The sequence below is a fragment of the Anabrus simplex genome, chromosome 2, assembly GCF_040414725.1.
Source record: "Anabrus simplex isolate iqAnaSimp1 chromosome 2, ASM4041472v1, whole genome shotgun sequence".
Classification (NCBI taxonomy): Eukaryota; Metazoa; Arthropoda; class Insecta; order Orthoptera; family Tettigoniidae; genus Anabrus; species Anabrus simplex.
Genome location: NC_090266.1, coordinates 558,487,356 through 558,508,369, shown reverse-complemented (window position 1 = coordinate 558,508,369; position 21,014 = coordinate 558,487,356).

The window sequence follows — 21,014 nt, the reverse complement described above, 5'->3', positions numbered from 1 at the left end:
ATCATCATTCTGTAGTCATTGAATGGACGATATCACAAATTGAAATCTGAGAATTTAATTGGCAATAATCACACATTTAATTCTAATCGCTTTAAAGAATTATCCATTATAATCACTCGAGCCTATGGCCTTAAAATCTATTGCCTTCTGGACACTGGAGCTTCTATAAATCTTGCACAATAGCCGGATTGGAGGTCTGCAAGCGAAGCAGGCGTGTAGAGGTAGAGTTGAGTGTTTGTTGCTAAAGTGAAATGGAGAAAGCCATTGAAATCTACCGAGTGATCATCGGCCGATGGAATATCCGCACGAAGTTCTAGGTATGTGGACTAAAGTGTGATGTAAATTATCTTGAAATGGTGTTGGCAGCGATAGTGATCGCTATTGGTAATTGTAGGAGTGGAAAGCAATCCTGGGACAAACAGTTGGGAGGATATTGAAAAAATAAAGAGTTGAAAAAAAAGGCAGCCAAGCAACACAAGTATAGAGCTGATTGTTGAATTGAAAAAGGACATTCAAGGCTTGAAAGATAGCCTACAATGTGACATGGCAGGTATGAGAGAATGCGTCATAAATATCAGGACCTAGTCGAAACTGCAAAGGAATATCGCTTGGTGTTGGAGCAGCGCAGGCGGGAGCTGGGGATGCAGGTCCGGAGATCAACGCTCGCCAAACGTTGCAGATGCCTGATTATATCTGGAATTAGAGATAATTGGAGCGAGAGTACATTGGCATTACTATCTTCTGTGTTAGAAGTGCTTACGGCAGGAATGAAAGTTTAATTTTAAATTCGTGTGGCTATTTCTAGCCGGGTGCAGCCCTTGTAAGGCAGACGTACCGATGAGGGTGGGCGGCTTCCACCATGTGTTGGTAACTGCGTATTATTGTGGTGAGAGATAGTGTTATGTCTAGTTTGTGAGTTGCAGGGATGTTGGGGACAGCACAAACACCCAGCCCCCGTGCCATTGGAATTAACCAATGAAGGTTAATATCACCGATCCGACCGGGAATCGAACCCGGGACACTCTGAACCGAAGGCCAATACGCTGACCATTTAGCCAACGAGCCGGACAGGAGTGAAAGTAAATTGCACGGAATCCGATGAAAATGACGTCCAGAGAATAGGAAGGACCCAAAGAAATAGGCCGATTATGGAGCGATTTTCACCCGGGATGAAAGACTATCAAATTCCCCGGAATGCCAATAATTTAAAAGGGGCGGAAGTTTGGATTCAGAGAGACCTAGAGTTGCAGAAGGAAATTACATTAGAATTCTTTGATCCCATCTGGGGAGAGGGAGAAGTGGGGGCCTTACATCGCTCAAAAATGGTCAAGAGAATTATCATTAAAGTCGATGACTGGAGAAGGAAGTACTCGTGATCTCAGCTGGAAGCCTTGGCGGGAGAACGTAGTGCAAAGGCAGCACCACAATATGGAGTAAGGAATGGTGATGCGTAAGACAGGATTGGAGCACGTGCCAACGGGTTTGCTGACAACTACAGATAACGAGGGTGTAGTCACCAGTACCGACTTGTGGCTCTCCCTTACCCACTTACTGTACATAAACAGTGAGAAAATAGCACATATATGATAACTATATATATATATATATATATATATATATATATATATATATATATATATATAACGACTATAGATTTTCAAAACGCCTTTGACCCAGTCGGCAAGGGGCTCATTGATCGCAAAATTAGGGCTGTTAGGTGTGTCTAGAAAGTTGATACAACTGATTGAGGTGATCACTGGAGGGATGCAGTGTAGTACATTTGGGGTAGGTGATACGGTATTATTTGGTCAAATAGAAACTAAATTGCGTTTAAAACAAGGGTGTAAGCTATCGCCTACCTTTTGCGAATGATATATTAACTGGAAATGGAGGACGTAGGTGGACGTGTCCAGTTTTAGTAAAATCATTAAATACCTGACCTAATTCTTGCGGACGCATTCCGGCTGATGACGTTAACGGTCAGAGGCATGCAAAATATTATCAATGGTGTGACAGTATTTAAACATGGTCATAAAAGTAAACATCTCCGAGACGATAACTCTGTTTTGTAAAAAGGGCTGTATACGAGCGAAGAAATAACAATGGATGATAGATGAAAGTAAAGTTGAGCTCATGGATAGATTAGTGTCCTTGCGAATATCAAATAACGTAAAATGCGTCCGCGAGGCAAAACCAGCAAATATGGAATATCTTGCAGCACTATCAGTAATTCGAATTCTTGAAAATAATTTCCCAAGCATAGATTTAAATATTCAAAAAATGTCCTACAAACTGCAGTAAAAACGCGAATGTTATATGCAGCTGAATTGTGAGGGATAGAGAAACAGTGTGAGATGCTGAATGAGATAACGTGTAAATTCTGTAAAACTGTAATGTGGTTACCACAGGAATTGTGGCGTAAGGACAATGTGTGAAGAAAGTGTTCAATATGATATTATTAAAATAATTCATTCATTCATTTATTCAGTCGTTTTGTTAATTCATTCATTCATTCATTCATTCATTCATTCATTCAGGATGGCATACTCTCTCCGAAGCTCCTGGGGTTTCGTAGCTATAAGCCGAATGCACTTAATTTATCCATTCATCACGCGTTCATTCATACATTCGTCCTCGCATTTATTCATCGGACTCATTCAATTGGGAATGCTGTCTCCCCAGTTGTTAGTTATCCGTGACTGACAGGGAAGTGTTTATTTATTCATGCACGCATGATTACATTCATTCATTCATTCATTCATTCATTCATTCATTCATTCATTCATTCAGCCAGTCAGTCAGTCAGTCAGTCAGTCAGTCAGTCATGCGTAGTGTCTGTTGATTGCGGATTGTGGAGAAGAACTCCGTACAGACTTCTGACAAATATACTGTAATTCTTATATCACATCCATTATTTGAGGGATATATCCTATACCTGTTACTGCGGTATCCAACGCAAAAGTTAAAGGAATTATTACCGGTAAGTCGACCACATCTAAAAAGCAGGCCAATATTGACCTCACTCTTGGAAACATTTCATTCCCACATTCTTTCGTTGTCATATCAAAGATTAATTTCAAAATTATCTTAGGAACTGACGTCATGATTGCCCAGAGTCAGTGGAGAATTTGTAGATGAAACTTGCCTCAATATAAACGGCGTTGAAAGATGATACTGAGGAAGACTTCGCTGATCACTTGAAGAAAATAATTCAAAATACCACAGGTTCGAATGAGGACTAAAGGAAATTGATTCATCTATTAAGGTGGAAATAAAATACATTTGACTGCAAACCAGGAAATACTCTTAATTTTAAATATGGATTACTTGGGAATGACTGGTCACCTTACAAACGTAAACCATACCCTATACCTGAAAACATCACTCGGAACTGAAGAGAATTATTCAGGAATTGGAATTTAATGTCAAATTTCAAAAGCATCTACATCATTTCCTCAGTTCCCTAACTGTGGCTTGGAAGCCAAATGGACCCTTAAGGGTGTGTTTAGACGCGGGCAGTTTAATGAAAGTTTTATTCCTGAGAATGACCAAGTACCATAAATTGAGAAACTTACACGGACATTCAAGGTCATGTCATAATTCACTAGAATTGATTCTATTTCTTCATATCAGAGTATCTCCTTGTTGACTGGTTCCGACCTTATTAGAGCTTTAGAGAGAAACCTAACGGATGAAGTCAAAAACGTCACTATTCGATATGTGGATGATAAGCTTCTAGCCTCTAAAACCAGGGAAGAACACCTGGAAAACCTTGAGACTTGCTGAAAAATTTGAGACACCCGATTCAAAATACAATTTCAAATGTCAAATGTCTGTTATTTAACGTTATTGTTTTTATGTTCCATTAACTACCTTTGCGGTTTTCGGAGAAACCGAGGTGCCGGAAATTAGTCCTGCAGGTGTTCTTTTAGTTGCCGGTAAATCTACCCACACAAGGCTGACGTAATTGAGCACATTAAAATACCACCGGGCTGAGCCAGGATCGAACCAGCCCAGTTGGGGTAAGAAGGACAGCGTCTCAACCGTCTGAGCCACTCAGCCCGGCAAAACTTCTGTTAAAATGAGATATAATTTTGCCGGGCGAGGTGGCCGTGCGGTTAGGGGCGCGTAGCAGTGAGCTCGCTTCCGGTAGATAGTGGGATCGTGCCCCACTGTCGGCAGCTCTGAAGACGGTTTTCGGTGGTTTCCAATTTTCATACCAGGCAAATGCTGGGGCTGTACCTTAATTAAGGCCACGGCCGCTTCCTTCCCATTCCTAGCTCTTTCCTGTCCCATCATCGTCATAAGACTTATCTGTGTCGGTGAGACGTAAAGCAACTAGCAACGAGATATAATTTTTTGGACACATCATTGATGATAACTGGATTTAACCTAAACCAGTGAAGATCCTGTTGATTCATGATTCTCCACGACATTCTAGGATGAAACATGTGAGACAATTCATAGGTATCAGTTATTCTCAGACCATCGTCCGGACTATAGTGACACAGTCAACCCATTGTAGAATCTGCTACATAAGAATAAGCTTCGGAATTGAGAAGACATTTGTGAACAGGCTTTTCGGAAAACCATCCAGGGGCAAACTGACAATACTAAATTGGAATATCCTGATTTCAATTTGAAGCTTATAATTGAGACAGACCCACATACCGTGGGAATATGAGCTGTATTATTTCAGGAAGATCTGGTCAACCCAGCGAACGAAACCTATGTGGCTTTCTACTCTAGGAATCTGGGAAGACATGCGGTACACAGTAAAACCACCAAACTAGATATTCTCTCAAATATTAGTTCACGACTTTACTAGATAAAAACTATGTATTGTTATTGTATTATCTTAAGAACTGGCTATAAAGTTCTAACTTTTATGCCTATGACGTATATCACGATGGTCACTTTTCCTGCAAAACTTTGGTATCGGTGGTATGATAAAAATACGACGTTGTTGATGTGCTAAGTAGAAATTATGAAATGAACCCAATCAAGATGTATCAGTTAGAGTTCGTTGATGAAGACCATGAAGTTCTCCGAAAGCTTGAGTGGCTACGACAGTCACAATTGCAAGATGAATTCACTAAGAAAATTATAAAATATTTCAACCATAAACTTGAATTTGGTGATCCCGATTATGAGAAAATACATCGATTATTTCCTAATTATATTGTGAGAGGAAACACCCTATAAATTCCTAGATTAGGCTCATACTAAACTGGGGATCCTATTACCTGTCAAGTTACAGAAAGGAATCGTATGGCTTACAAACGGAAGAGTAGGACATGCTGGATTGAACAAGGCTATGGCTACAATTCACGAAACCCTTGCATTGCCTAAGAAAGGATAAACTCTCAAAATATCTATCCGGACGTGTTTCACATGTCAACGGGTGAAACCTTATTCTCATCTTCTCAAACAACATCGAGAACACGAAAAGACATCGTGCAATGTCCTCCAGATGCAAGACTATATGCCAAAATGTGCAACCACTTGACAGCAGACCACATCGAAAAACAAATAGAACGACGTCTGAAGAGAGTTGTCAAAAAAGATTCCATCGACTACTTCAAAAATATGAACGCGTTCTCGTGAGGAAATACGTTATTATCCTGTGGAACAATTTTATGGGAATGTTCAGTCTTGTATATCAGTCCATTTAGAATTACAATAATAATGCCTTCAAATTTCAGAGTCTGACCGACAGAATTAATTTACATTTAATGATACAAATTGAAATGTGTATCATACGTCCGAGGAAGAGATAACAAGGATTTTAAACGCCATTAAGTATTCCATGGAGGAATATAAGGAAAATAAGTCCGGCATGTATTGTACACAACTTACTTCCAGAAATGAAAAGGGGAATATCTACATGTTTCGTACTCTTTGACTCACATCGCTACACTACTCTTCGAAGAATGCAAAGCCTTATTAAATGAACAACTGTTGCAATGTTTCAGTCATTAAAAACACGAGCGATAAACTGCGTAAGGGATCGAAGCATAATTGACACCTGTAACACGATGCTATTATTTAGTTTTAAGCCATACTTCCCAGTGTCGACTTAGTAAAATGTAATAAGAAACCTTTCCAGCCTGTCAAACACACAACAATTTCGATATAAATTATAACACTATAAACATACCTGTAAAAATACACACTATTACACAACGAATGACATGTTTCGTTCTACAACAACATTCTCAGATTTTATCAAGTCATTTAGAACTTGCATTTTTACCCGGAACGATGATCCATAGAGTCCGCGAATTTCAAACATAAAACACGCGCCGCGTGCCAACCGAGCGGGTAGCTGTAGCGAACATGCGGTGCGTGACGTGGAGCGGATGACATAGGAACCGGCCCCGGCTCGCCAAGGCTATGTGACATCATACATCGAACATTCCAAACTTTCTATCATGAATAACTTTTATAGGGATTATAATACGAGGACAACGGCTACATCAACGTATGCACCTCTTCATATTTTCAACACCATTAAAGAAGATATTGTATTAAATATAATAGTTGCAATCTCCGCGATCTTGCTATAAAAAGGGCGCTAAAACTTCAACACGACACATTCTAGTCCCACAGTCAGACCCGTACGACTGACTGGTGGAAGTTCGCGTCACGATGTGATAATCTACGAAACTACGGAAAGTGGTTGAAAGACTTGAAAGACATGCGGACTTAGGGTTTTCAAACAAGTCCATTAGGGAATGTATTTTCTTCAGTGCTAAACACGTCAATGTGACTGAAATATTTCCGCAGTTAGTGAACTTAAACTCTAGAGCGAGTTCATTAAGACTTGTATTTTCTTCGATGTCATTCACTTTCAAAGTGATTGAAATAATTCTATGGCTGATGAACTTAGAAACTGTAACAACACGTTAGGAGTACCATTTTCTTGAGTATTAAACACTTCAAGGTGATTGAAACATTTTGAGGGAACAGTGCAATAGGACTTGTACTTCCTCTTGTGTTATGTTCTTCCAAGTGGTTGAAATATTCTCTCAGAACAGTGCAGTAAGACTTGTGTTTTCTCGAGGGTTAAATACTTCGAGTTGATTGAATACTGTATTTCCGCAGCTAGGGAACATAGACTATGGAATAAGTGCAGAAAGACTTGTCTTTTTCTCAAGCGTTAAATATCTCTAAATGATTGAAACATTTTTGCAGAACAGTGCATTGGGACTTGTGTTTATTCAAGTGAAATCTGAAAACTTCACGTGTGAATTCACTTATAAACCTAGGACTGCTTGTGAACAGAATTAATTTCATAGTCAGCATTATTATTCGCGACAGAGCGTGTGAACGAGACTAATTTCACAAGCAAAGCATTTAGTTCTTCTAACATTGCTATTCAGTGTTAAATGAATTGTGTAAATACTTGTAAAATAATCGTGAAGCGGTGGAACTCTATAAATAATAGTGCCGTATACTTCGAAAATTTACGTGAACTATTTTTTTTGTGCCAAGTGTCACGTAATTTGAATTTATGTGCGAGTTCGGTTCCATTGACATTCGACCGCGTGAACGTTCACGACTTTATTTTTTAAATGATCAAGTTAAGTTGCGAGTTCGATTCCATTGACATTCGACCGCATGAAAGCTTATTACTTGATTTCCTTTCAAGTGATCAATTTAAGTTGCGAGTTCGATTTCATTGACATTCGACCGCATGAAAGCTTATTACTTGATTTCCTTTCAAGTGATCAATTTAAGTTGCGAGTTCGATTTCATTGACATTCGAGCGCAAGAAATTTAATTTTCTATTCCTTTAAGTGAACAGTTTATTGGTCATTAAGAAACATTTATTTACGATTTCATCACTGCATTTATTCTTCCTCGGTTCAAAAGTGGCACCTCAGACTGGCACGTCCGATATGTCCAAGGGCTTAAATACAGGTTTTACGCTCTAATTCCGGGTGAGTGATTTCGGCGAACCGAACTTCTAGACCTCTCAGATCTTCTAGACTTCCCAGATCTTCTAGAACGTCCAGAAATTCTAGAGCTTCCTTCGCTGGAGGATACGTGGTTCCATGATGCCGAGAGCTTATCCATGGTGAGGACGAGCGGAACGACGCGGGACATCGCCAGCAACACGATGGAGAAACGGCACACCCAGTTCATCTGCTACTGTACTGAGGTGTTACGAACTTGAATTTTCACAGTAAAACTGACAGTTTGAAAAATCTTTTTGAACTTCATTTGAATCAAATCCGCCCCCTCTCTGTACCACTCCAATTAATGTAACGTACACGCCCTGCGAAAGTCTCGTGCTCTTGAGGCCTAAAGTACGTGCATATGTACAGTATTGTTTACGTTGCGTAAACTCGTCAGTGATAGAAATTTAGGTGATAATATGAACAAGTATTGACAAATACTGAATTTACAAGTATAAACATATTGAAGAATCTTATTTAGACTGCCGATTTTAAGACTGTTGTCACCAAACACTGTATCAGGTCTGTGATCATGGAGAGTCAAGTGGAAAGTTTTTGGCAAGCGTACTATTCTCGAAGAGGGGAGGAGAAGCACGGGAGGCGCGAGTGGGACGTTGTGGATCTTTCCCATTCGATGTTATGATCAAGCATACAGTACCGTGGGGAGGGGAGGGGGAAATAAGGGCGGAGCGAGTGGAGCGCAGAGGAACCTTCCTTATCACTGGAGAAGGGAGAGAATGTTATTAACCTTTTACATGTTATAATATATTTTATGTTACATGTATGAATGTAAGTTAATGATTTTAGCTAAATAAAGTATGGAATTGAAATAGAGAGTATCTATTAGAAGTTATATTTATGATAAACCATACTCTAAAGGACGTTAAGCGCTAGTTTACAGAGTAAGTGTTGTCCAGATGGTATGTTAGTAGAGCGAAGATTGGAAATTTTTAAGTGCGTGTGGTCATTTAGGTTAGTTACATTAGCTTGTTTGGCGACGTAAATTTCGATTGCTTTCTTTATATTCAAGAGATTTACTTTTATTTTCGATGTGTAAAATTTTTAGATCTGTGTTGATGTCTGCGAAATTTTGTGAACTCTCGTATATGTGCGCCTCGAAGGCTGACTGATGCGTACATCTTAATATGTCTTTGTGCTCTTTGTATCTTGTGTGGAAATTATGTTTTGTTTGACCTATATATGGCATTGCAGTTACGTTCATGGCAGTTGAGTTCATATACTCCTGACTTTGAGAAGGGGTATTTGTGGTTTAGATTGCACTTGCTGATGTGTCTCTGCAGTGTATTGTTCGGTTTAAGGGCTATTATTTAACCTTGTTTCTTGAAAATATTAGCTACTTTGTATGTGTTCTTTTTAAAGAAGTTGAGAACCACGTATTTTTTCCTCTAAAGTGTGGTTGTTTGCCGGGAATTTTGTGTCTTTAACAACTGGTGTGCATTAGTGATATCGTTATCATATATGCATATTACGTTATCTATATATTTGCTCCAGTGTAAAATTCCCTTTGAATGCTGGCCCGTTAAGAAGATATTTTTGAAGTTATTAAGAAAATGTTTTCTATTATACCTGACAATGTTGAGCCAGTGGCTAACACTTTTTGGACAATAGATTTTGATATTGAATGTAAAGCAACTGATTTCAATGAAGAGATACAAATCATTAAACAAATCGCGAAAAAGAAACTCCACCGCCCGGGCACAGAAGATAAAGTTTCAAATAAACTTTAGAAACACTGTAAATGAACATGTAAACAGACTGTGGGATTATTTTGAAGCAATTACCGAGGAATGTGAAAAGAGATTTTTACATTTAAAATGGTAAGGTATGGTACAGAGAAGAGTATAAGTATGGTGTGGAGATGGAGAGAAATATATTTAGAAATGTTTGTGGAAGTAAGGAGAACTCGAATGAACTTACAATGAAATCGAATTTCGTGAACAGGTCAACAAAGGATAACACGATGGCAAGCCCTTTTGTCAGTCATACAAATTTTAGTGAAAAATGAAAGGTTATGTATAGATACCTCAAGGCAGAAACAGTTTACAATAAGGATATTCCAGGAATCACTAATGAACAATGGGATTGTGTATGCGAAGATCTACAGAAGGCAGAAGTATTCAGTCAGCAGGATGTAAAGTCTTTGGTTACAACGTTCATGTCCAGGTAGAAGAGGTGTCTTATAGTAACTAAGTATTTTAATTTACGTACGAAAACAAAGTCATTCACAAAAAACACAAAATTTAGAAACTGGAAAAGCAGCTGGAAATGATAAGATTTCTTGGAATATGCTAAGGACAACGGGTTGAGGTCAAGTACCATATCTGATGTACTTATCTGATTAATGTCTGCATGAAGGAACTACACGAAATGAATGGAGAGTTCTATAGTAGCCCCTGTGTATAAAGGAAAGTGTGATAAACATAAAGCCGTAAATTACAGGCCAGTCAGTTTGACATGTGTTACATGTACGCTTTGGGAAAGCATTATTTCTGATTATAATAGACATGTTTACGAAATTAATAACTGGTTCGATAGAAGGCAGTTCGTGTTTAGGAAAGATTATTCCACTGAATCAGAACATGTAGGATACCAGCATAACATTGTAAATATCCTAGATGCAGGAGGTGAAATGGATTGTGTCGCGATTGTCCTATCTAAGGCAATTTGACAGGGTAGTTCATAGCAGACTATTTTAAAAAATGACTGCAATTGGACTAAGCAAAACAGAGACTGGATGGGTGGTTGTATTTCTAGAAAATAGAACTCAGATAATTAGAGTGGGCGAAGCATCCTGTATGATCTCGTAATCATTAAGAGGGGATTGCCTCACGGCAGTATTATTGGAAATTTATGTTTCCTTACATATTGTTGAGTTTGTAACATATTTGAAATTAAATTTAATATGACAGGGTTGGCAACAGAGAGAGATGTCTGGGTTAGAGGGATATGTTGAAAATGTAAAATGGCTGACGTGAATAAGTGCCCGCTTTTCTTCTGAATAAATAGAGAAAATGTATGATTTCAGCGGGGTGTTTTGTAATTTTTAATTGGTGAACAGAACATTTAGTGGCGACCGCGACAGGATATCATTAATAAAAGAAGACTCCCGTGAAGAAAGAAGATGGAAAACCTCACGAAAACAAGGACCATAAAGCGGCGGTTATGTCATCGTTACAAGACGGTGAACCAGACGCAGAAGAAATTCAGGTACAACTGGAAATCCTTCAAGAAATGTATGATACTATAGCTAATTTATATGGATTAGTATTATAACAGATGATAGATGATAATTGTGAGGTTGATCAAATAGCAGATGAGGAAGAATCAGCTGATTAATATAGACGTAAATTCTTGTTCTGCAGGGCTAAAGGAACAAGATTTTTGGAAACCATTAGTCCGGTTCCCCTCCCCGAAGTGTAGTAAATACAAATATAAATGAAGGAAAGGAATACAGGCTTCCAAAAATACAATTCAAGACGTTTTCGGGGAGATAATTGAATGGTTGTATTTTTGGAGTCAGATCCGTAAAATAAACGAAGTCGAGTACAAGGGGCAGGAAGATAAATTCCAGTAGCTCATTCAAGCTATGATAGAAGGTTCTAGAGCGTACGAGTTAGTCACAAGTTTGCCCCAGACTGCCAACAATTATCATAAAGCGATAGTCTTCAAGCTCTATTTGGTAGGAAGAACTTACAGGTAGAAGTTTACGTTCGTGAAATACTGAAGCTAGTTTTAACCAATGCAGTGAATCTCCACAGAAAAACCTACATTTAGTAGCTTATATGATAGATTAGAATCACATCTCAGGTCTCTGGAAAGTGTAGGAGTTACTACAGAAAAGTGCACTGCAATGCTGTACCCCTTAATTGAATCGGCCTTGCCAGAAGAATTACTAAGAGCCTGGCAATGGAATACGTCTTCCAGATGTGATTCTGTCTCCAAAGATCGTTTGAAACAGCTCATGGCTTTTCTCCAAAATGAAGTTGTTAGTGAGGAAAGAATTTCATTAGCAATAAAAGGGTTCAACATTAGTACATCCCGAGGGCACAAGATTAAGGGAGGCAAAAAACCAAGAGAAGCCTTTGAACCAAATGTCCCCACCTCTTCTGCCTTGTTGTCTACCGATATTTCTAAAAGACAAGAGTGTGTGTTTTGTCTTAAACCTCATTCAAGTTCAGAATGCATAAGTTCAACCAATGACTGTAGAAGAAAGAAGGAATATCTTGAGTAACAAGCACTGTTGTTTTAATTCTTTAAAGAGAGGTCATCAAAGTAAAGCTTGTAAATCCATTGTCAGATGTATTGTTTGTGGTGGAAAACATGTGGTATTAATGTGTTATAACTTGGTAACAAAGACAAAGGAAGTGTTTCCAAAAATAATTTTGAGGGAGAAAGAAAGTCGATTGGTTAGGATGCCACTCATGTAGATAAGACTATGACTAACGTCGCTTGTTCTCCTGAGGTATATTTGCAAACCCTGGCAGTTGTTATGGGTAAGGGTAAACAGAAAACAGTTCGAGCGATCCTTGATACCCGGACTACTAAATCTTACATTCTGCGTGGCCTAGCTGAATAAATGGGGTACCAGTCAATCGGAAAGGAAACTCTAATACACTCTTTGTTTGGGGGAGTACGTTCCCAAGAGGCAAAGCATGATCGTTGCAGCATAAGTTTAAGGAGATTAGAGGGAAACTATTCCAAGGAACTGCAAATTTTGAGCCAAGAAATAATTTGTGAAGATGTCCCATATATTAGGAATGGTACCTGGAGTGATGAGATAAAGGATCTGAAGATTTGTTTAACAGATGTACAAGACCGAGGACCCATGCAGATTCTACTGGGGGCAGATGTCGCATGTGAATTGCTTACTGGGAGGACACATCAACTAAAATGTTGTCTAGTTCTAGTTGAGACTGTTCTAGGGTGGACACTAATGGGAAAATTATAAGTAATAAACCTAGAAGGGATGCAGCGTCACTGTTGGCGACATCGTTGTTTTCAAACCAAATAAAAATTTCTGATCTCTGGGACTTAGAAACTCTTGGATTACTGATCCTGCAGAGAAGGAATCTACTATCGAGAATAATGAACGAGTTAAGAAGAATTTCCTTGAGACTGTGAGGCTGAATGAAGACAACAGATATGAAGTGTGTCTACGTTGGAGCGGACAACATCCGCCTCTTCCGGATAACAGCGAAATAGCTCAGCGCAAATTGGAGACAATTACCAAGAAACTACAAGCTGAACGAAATTATGAGGGATGCGATGGCGTCTTACAAGGTTGGATGGGGCAAGTAATTATTGAAATGGTACCTGAAGAAGTGGTGGCGAATGGCGGGCACTATTTACCTCATCGACCTGTCTTGAAAGAGAACAGCACCACCAAGATAAGATCTGTATTTGACGCCTCTGCGAAGCAGAGGAACGTCCCATCTTTAAATGATTCTATTGAGTAAGGACCTAACCTTATAGAGTTCATTCCTAGTTCATTAGTGAAGTTAAGAGAAAATTATATTGAAGTCATCGCAGACATAGAAAAGGCATTTCTCCAAATAAGCGTCAATCCTAGAGACCTTGACTTTCATGATTTTTTTGGTGGGATAAGGAAAGTACAGGAAAGATGAAAGTGTTTTTCATAATAGAGTTGTTCTCGGTCTTGCATGTTCTCCTTTCTTGCTGTCAGCAACAATAGAATTCAATTTGAACGAGATGAAGAGAGATGTAGTTGATAACAATCCCCACTTGATTCCGACAATAGAAATGCTGAGAGAATGTTCCTATGTAGATAATTGTACTACATGTGTTAACGATGAAAATGAACTCAATTCACTCCTGAAAGAGGCAAATATAATTATGGAGCAGGCATTGTTCAATCTGCGAGCGTGAGAGTATTCTCACGACAAAACAACTGAAAAGCTGTCACAAGTGTTAGGACTCATTTGGAATAAAGAAAGCGATATTATTGAGTTGAATCTGACACATGTCATTGATATCATACCTGATGTAATTACAAAGAGAACATACTAAGAGCTGCTCATAGAGTATTTGATCCTATTGGTTTTTCATGTCCTGTAACTCTATGCACTAAATTAATTCTACAGGAACTTCGAGCCTCTGAGCTGGACTGGGACACTGAAGTAAATGAATCATCAAAGAAAAGGTTTCTGAAATGGTTGGCAGAACTACTTCACCTGGCTGAGATTAAGATCCCTAGATGTCTGATTGGAAGGCTGCCATCGGTTGAGCATAAATCTATAAAAATATTCTGCGATGCTAGTCAAGCCGCATATGATGTAATTATTTTCTTGCGAGTACAGAGGATTGATAACGTGGATCCACGACTTGTACAAGCAAAAACACGAGTGGCACCCAAGAAGATCACCATACCACCTCTGGAAATATTAGCAGCTACTGTAGGTGTTAGACTTGCCACATCAGTGTTACAATCATTAATGTCAAAAGTAGGATAAAATTAGAGGAAACTAGGGGAACCTTCGTATGGAATAGTGTTCAAGAAATCCGAAGATTACCCAGAATTGAAAAGTGGCGACATGTTCCTGGATTAATGAATCCAGCTGACCTGGCATCAAGAGGATGTGATAGAAGGCATTTACTGGAACAGAGGGTGGGTTGTCCGAAATGGATGAAACAACCCCCTACGCAATGGCCCTGCTCCGAATTTACAAAAACAATGAAGAAGTGTTCGAAAAAAAGAAAATTCAGCACTATGACCGCAATAGAAAATAAGTCTAATAACCGAAAATGGCACCTCGGTTATTTCTCGGGTTTTCGGAAAACAGCTTGCATGATAGGGTGGATCTTGAGATTTCTGTACAATTGTCGACAGCAAAAATAGACTAGAAAGTATTCAGAACTAACAGCTGAGGAGACGACAAAAGCGGAGAAAATTGTGATGAAGTTCATACAAAATTAGTGTTTTGTTGATGTAAAGGACGAGAGATTTAGCACACTCTGTGTGTTCACTGATGACGATGGGCTGATGAGACTGAAAACAAAGATGATTACGCTTTCCGCTGTCTTATTATCCTTCCTACAAAACTTTTTTTACTTCGTACTCCCATTAGGGAAACACAAAGAATTATGTCATGATGGTAAACAGATTCTACTCAGTGGACTCCGACAGAAATACTGGATCCTCGGTGGAAGAATAACGGTGAAGAGTGCAACCGCATCATGTGTTGTCTGCCGAAGATACTATGGGGAACACCTTGAAGCGTAACAGGCTCATCTACCTGTTGACAGAGTGAGAGATTCTTCGGTTTTTGAGATATCAGGTGTAGACTTTGCAGGACCCTTGATTTTGAGAGAAGGAGAATAACCCTGGGCCTGTTTGTTCACCAGTGCTGTTTTTCGTGCGGTCCATCTGGAGCTTGTGATATCTTTGGCTACCTCAACATTGCTCGAAGCTTTTCGACGCTTTGTTTCCAGACGTGGAAGGCCAGCAATAGTCTACAGTGACAACGGGACGAATTTTCATGGCATCTGTAATGTCTTGAAGACGATTCAGTGGGATAAAATTGTAGTATATAGTTCTGTAAATGAGAGTGAATGGAAATTTAATCCTCGCGTTGCACCATGGTGGGGAGGTTGGTGAGAGAGTGTGATTGGTGTTCTCAAGCAAATGCTCATGAAAGTTCTGGGAAATTCGTGCTTGTCGTACCAAAAAATGATGACAGTCTTGTGTGACATCGAAGCTGTGATGAATTCTCGACCGCTTACGTACCTGTCCAATGATGGAAGTGACCTGATGTCAATAGCACCTGCAATGTTTCTGCAAAAGGTCAAGGAGGTTGGAAGCCCGATATCGACATGATAGAAAATGTACGATTCGACAAAAGATACAGATATAGACAGAAAATAAAAGAAACGTTAAGGTTGAGATTTACGAATGAATATCTTGGACAACTAATTCAGAAGAACCACCCTACAAAAAATCGGTACAAACCCTTCGTGGGTTAAGTAGTACTAGTAGACAACGACAACCCCAAGAGACTGAATTGGCCGTTGGCAAGAGTGATGGAATTTATCCCTGGTAAAGGTGGTGTTGTGAGACTTGTTCGTCTGTAGACTGCAAAAGGGGAACTCATGGGACCGGTGGGGTGTATACAGACTCGAAGTGACATCTGGGGAAGACCACGCCTTCGGACAGTTTAAGCAGTGTGAAAAGAAAGAAAGCGATCGAAGGACAATTAAATCATCGACCAATAGTTCCAAACTGAAAACTGGTAGTGGATGATTAGTGACTAAACCAAAACGATTTGAGGATTGAGTGATATTTTTCAGAAGATTAATTTATTCTCTGTGATATTTTTCTCAAGTGTTCTTTTATTTTGAGTTCCAAACGCGACAAGGAAGGGGAGAGGTGATCTTATTGTTTTGTACTGTGTACAGTAAATTAATTTTTTCTCGCTAAATAATGTCATTTTGTAATTGTAATGAGGAAAGACTGTAATTGTAATGTGGATAAATTATGTGTTGAGTTGTTCCCACAAATCAAAGTGGGAGGATGTTGAGTTTGTAACAAATTTGGAATTAAATTTAATATGACAGTGTTGGTAGCAGAGAGAGATGTCTGCGTTAGAGGGAGTGGTGTGCGAGTTGAAGATGAAAAATGGCTGACGTGTATAAGTGCCTATTTTTCTTCTGAATAAATAGTGAAAATGTATGATTTCAGCGGGGTTTTTTGTATTTTTAACTGGTCAACCTAACACATATATTAATGATATGGGTAAAGAACTGGAATCAGAGGTAGGGATTTTTGCGGATGATGTTGTGTTCTATAGAGAAATAAATAAGGTACAAAGTTGTGAGCAATTGTAAAAAGACCTAGACAATGTTGTGAGATGTACAGCCCCGTTTATCAACATACCATTGCTTGCTGTCGATCTCACAACATTTTCGAGGTCATTTTGCAGTTGCTCACAATCTTGTAACTTTTTAATTGCTCTATACAGAGTAACACCATCTGCAAAGAGGCCTTATCACCGATTCTACTTCTTTACTCATATCATTGATATATACAAGAAAATTTAAAAGTCCAATAATACTGCCTTGAGGAATTCCCCTATTAATTATTACAGGGTCAGATCAAGATTCGCCTAGTCTAATTATCTGAGATCTATTTTGTACAAATATAGCAACCCATTCAGTCACACTTTTGTCTAGTCCAATTGCACTCACTTTTGCCGGTTAAAAGTCAGGTTGTGAGTTTCACAAATAGGAATATTCCTCTCGGTTTTAATTACTGCGTTGATGGGATGAAAGTTCCTGATCTTGGATATGATGCGAAGGTTCCGTCAATTGGCCTGCTCAGTCTTCTAACCTTACAACCCGGACGTTTTTATGGGTTTACCTGGAAGATCGACTGTATTGTGAAAAACCAACGACGCAGGATAACTTGGAGGTGCGCATATGCCATGCTTATGCCAGTCTTGACAGAGACATTCTATACGGACACATCAATCGTTCATTCACAGAGTTGGAGAATGCATTGAGGTAAAAGGGCATCATTTTGAACATTTATTACGCTAAGGTCCAATGCATGTGCCATAACTGGTATTACTCTGTGTACCTACCTGTGATCAATGTTGCGTTGTCTATACCAAGGAGAGAAACATGTGCTGTACTTATAAAAATGGTGTATGAAAATCTGTTCAGTTGTGTATGAGGAATGCGAAAACAAAATAGAAAGTGTTAGTTCCCATTTTAAAAACGTCACTTGACCTTCAAATGTCCAACCAAGCATTCTCAAAATAAAACACGAAAAATAGAATATTCCTTCCCCCTTAATATCGAGCAAATTTTATTACAACGCTTAATTTTGAGATATTATGCAATCTCTACTTATGTGCTCCCCCTGTATATAGTTATAGTTGGGCCCCTCAAAGAAACTGTGTAAAATCTATCAACAACACACACAAAAATAACTGCAGCAAATACAGACAAAAAATTAATACAGACTATATCCCTTTATAAGTATGTGCAAAATACTAACTCTTTGATTACAAAACACATTCATAGATTATATTTCAAAAATAAATATTTTGTAGGGATTGAAATAGAACATCAACTTCATATATTTCTGAAACTTGACTTCACTCACTTCAACGTCTACGCAAACTGGGCCGTGCGGCTTACTGCCTGGGATGAAGAAGTAATGATGATGTAACTGAGAGCTGAGGAACTTGCCCTTTCATATTCGATGCTGAGGAGGCTGATTTCAATGATCTTTGATCGTTTCATTTCATAATTACAAGTTCTATCTCGAAATTGTTGCTTCAGCGGAAGAAAAAATAAGAGGACTAGCTAGAAACTCGTAAAAGTCCGGGACACTTGAAACTGTGATAGGTTTATCTACTACTAATTGTCACTTTAATTCAGTAACATACAGTAGATTGCCTTGGTGATTTAATTTTTCTATTTATTTTTCAGAGTGTTTTGTGAGAGATGTGCTGACTCAAAATAATAATAATAATAATAATAATAATAATAATAATAATAATAATAATAATAATAATAATAATAATAATAATAATAATAATAATAAGGCGTAGGACTCCGCCATTGGCGGTCCCAAGCCCGTGGCCCCATCTTGCAAGTGATGGGGAAGGAGGAGGGGGAGGAGTAACAACCTCGTAAAAAAACCTGGGTCCATCTGGCTCCGGATGGTAGCACCCTGTAAGGGCCCCTGCCTAGGGTTACAGGTGAAACCTGGTCAACGGTCTCGAAGGCGGATGAGGAATTTAATGTCCCAACGGCGGAGAGAGCGGAAGAACCTAGTGGAGTAAAGCACGAATAAAAAAATCATTTCGGACTAACAATCCGATCTTATCTTGGAATTAATTTCCTACCTTGTACAATGTACAATTTCAATTGCAGAATGGAAAGTCCGCTGAATGAAAGCACTACCCCAGGTGGTAGCTCGGAAGAGAAATCCACCATTGCGTTATGCAATGCATCGGGACCTAGGGTTCTGGAGAGTCCCAACATCTGCAATAAGGGTGAGTCGGAGCATCCTTGGAATCCTTTCAGACTTAAATTTAAGAGGAAATTCTTTGCAGGCACTCTTAATGTAAATTCCTTGCTAAAAACCAGCAAACAGAAAGAACTGGAAATTTTCTTAGATAGACATGAAATCCAGATCTTAGCAGCTCAAGAGACACGGTTTATGGATGAGAATGTAACAGAAACCAAAAATTATAGAATCTTTAAAGGTAAACCAGCAGTCAAAATTATGAAAGGAATGCCACTACTAGGTACCGCCTTTTGTGTCCATAAAGCAATAGTTGATAATGTTATGGAATTTAAATCTAGTTCAGAAAGGTTATCTCTTCTCACACTTAAATGCAAGAACAAAAAGTATACATTTGTTAACTGTCATGCACCAATAAATGAAGATAATAGCAAGAACCCAAGTAAAACTGAAGAATTCTGGAGTCTTCTAGATGATGAAATGTCAAAAATTCCAAAATCAAATGTTGTTATTCTACTCGGTGATTTTAATGCACAGGTAGGCAAAGAAAAAGTTTTCAGCAAAACAGTAGGGGCATATCCGGCACACAAAAGAACAAACAAAAATGGCATGAGACTAATTAATCTCTGTAAATCCTTTAACCTAAAATTAATGTCGACCTTCTTTAAGAAACTTCCAAGAAAGGCTAAAACATGGGTGTCCCCAAATCCGATGTTAGGTGAGTTTCAGTTGGACCATGTAGCTATTTCTCAAGAAAGTATTAAGGAAATTATGAATGTTAAAGTAATAAGAAGTGGGGAGTCTGACTCCGATCATTACCTCTCTAAAATTAAGCTAAAGCTTCTACCTCGCAGGAATCAAAGAAGGCCGAGAAAATTAATGAAATACAACATAGATAAGCTCAACATTACACAAGCAACTATAGAAAACTTTCAGGAAGAAATTAAAATAACTCAGCATGGCAAATGGCCAGAATTATCTAAACAGATTAATAGTGCAGCGAAGAAAGTATTTGGATCAGTTAAAACTAAAAAGAAAGTATGGTGGAATAACGTATGTGAGGAAGCACTTATGGAAAGAGTGAAAAAGTGGAAAAAATGGAAATGTTCTGGAAAGAATGAACACTATGAGCTATTTAAACAACAAAGAAAGGAAACAACAAGAATAATAAGGCAGGTTAAATGATCTTTTGAAAAATCGCAGCTATTAGAAATTGAGAATAATTTTGTAAGAAATAACTCCCGAAATTTCTATCAGACCTTTAAGAATAACCTGAAAGGTTATCAATCCCGGAGCATTTGCTTCAGAGATGCAAATGGTAATATTGGCCTTAACAATGCCGAGAATTGTGAGATTCTGGCAAAACACTTCGAACACCTCCTGAACTGCCCTGAGCCAAGTCATAAATTAGAATTTTCAGAAATTCAGGAAAATCTAGAAGTTGATTCACCTCCAACAGCGGAAGAAATAAAGGAAGCAATAAAAAATCTTAAAAATAACAAAGCTAGTGGGGAAGACTCCATAACAGCTGAACTATTAAAATGGGCTGAACCAAAAATTATAGAAGATCTACAAACAATCTTTGAAGAAATTTGGGAAACAGAAAAGATCCCAGAGGATTGGAAAGTGGCTCTAATACACCCATTACACAAGAAGGGTAACAAGCAGGATGTCAACAACTACAGAGGTATATCTCTCTTGCCAGTTGCTTACAAGATATTCTCAACAATACTACTAAATAGAGTAAAATCGACACTGGACAGTCAATTGGGTGAATATCAAGGTGGATTTAGAGAAGGAAGATCTTGCTCCGAACAGATTTTCAACCTGAAATCTATAATTCGACACAGATTAATAAACTCCAAAGACATAGTTGTAACATTTATTGACTTTAAAAAAGCCTTTGACTCTGTTGATAGGGAAACCCTAGATAAAGTAATCCGTGAATTTGGAGTTAAAACTAAATTGGCAAACCTAATTCGTGAAACACTTACAGACACTATCTCGAAAGTAAAATTTATGGGTGAAGTATCTCG